Raw genomic sequence first — 1,561 nt, 5'->3', positions numbered from 1 at the left:
TATATACGTGTGTGTGTGTGTGTAATGACCTAACTATAAAAAATTAAAAGTAGCTTAGATGTAACTAAGCTACTTTTGCCTTGTTGCTGTAGCTTAGCTTGCTACATTTCACTGGGGGGTAGCTTCTGTGTAGGCTTCATTTAATGTAGAGTAGCTAGTAGCTTAGCTCACTACATTTTCCAAGTAGCTTGCCCAACACTGTTAATAAATACTACTACAATGTACTTAATTAAAGAACATCTCTGTACATCCTTAGGTCTAACAAGAATGACAAAGAGGCGGGCCGTGGGTGGAGCTGAGGTGACGTGTTTCTGAAACCACTCCCACCTAGCTTGACGTGACCGAGTTAGCTCACGCTAAGGAGCTAATGCTAAATGCTAGTCTGCGTTAACAGAGGTAGCTTCTGCACCCCGGTGCTGTACGGTGGAGGTTTATGGTCGTTGCCAGCTCACAGTCAAGGTAAGACACCGGAAAATATTAAAATAACTCACATATGTGTTATTGACATTATACTTCACAAGGTTTTAAATGCTTTTTAATATATAACGTTAAATGTGTAACGTTATTTTGCAACACTAGATTTTGTTGAGACCAACGTTAACAGTTAACTATCAGTTATTACCGTAAGTTTACTTACATCTCAAACAAACAGTTTGAAGCAAATCAATTAACCCTTTTACATACCGTTGGTTACTAGCGGTTACGAGTCGTTTATTTGGACGTCACCTCAATATGTTACTTGTAATAAATGTAATAAGCTAACGTTAGCGGTACAGTCTTTAGTTACATGATAGAAGCTGTATAACTTGTAAAACGTTTGCCATGGCTGCTATCACGTTAATTCATTCCCCACACTGCTATTTTACGTTGCTGCTGTCGGCAGGGCTGTGTGGGATTATTGTCTGGAATAGGACACTTGAGAGAGAAAGGTACTTTTTATATTGGTCTCAAGATTCTTGTTGGGGATCTGATGCCTCCACGCCTGCTACACAAAGCTTAAACTGTATCTATCGTTACTAGTCTTGGTTACAGGACATTTGACAGCTGATATAAAATTGTCTTAGAAGGACAACAAAAATATTTAAACACTGTCTCCCTTGTTCCATTTTTTCCCACGTATGTGACATAATAGTGCTGTTAACATTAAAACACTGAGGCATCTCTTAGAAGAGCATCTCAAAAAATTAGAATACTGAGGAAAAGTTAATGGTGAGCATCAGAACCAGACTGAGAGATTAAAGGCTTCAGAAATCTTTGCAGGTGTTTTGAGTTAATTACCTGATTAGAGAGCTCTTTTCCAGTTGACATTTCTGTATAATTTACAATATAGAAACGTCTTTATTCTAAAAATTTTAAACATTTTGAGATACTGGAGTTTTTATTTCCATGAGCTGTAAACCGTACTCATCAAGATGAAAACAAAAAAGCCTGAAATGCTTCACCTTGTGTAATGAATCTAGAATATATCAAAGATTCACTTTCTGAATAGAATTATGTTAGAAAATTAACTTCTCCAGAATATTCTATTTTTAAGACCCATCTGTATTGTTTACTTTATATT

The sequence above is a fragment of the Micropterus dolomieu genome, linkage group LG20 (assembly GCF_021292245.1).
Source record: "Micropterus dolomieu isolate WLL.071019.BEF.003 ecotype Adirondacks linkage group LG20, ASM2129224v1, whole genome shotgun sequence".
Lineage (NCBI taxonomy): Eukaryota > Metazoa > Chordata > Actinopteri > Centrarchiformes > Centrarchidae > Micropterus > Micropterus dolomieu.
The sequence above is the reverse complement of the archived record's forward strand: the minus strand, read 5'-3'. Positions refer to the sequence as shown.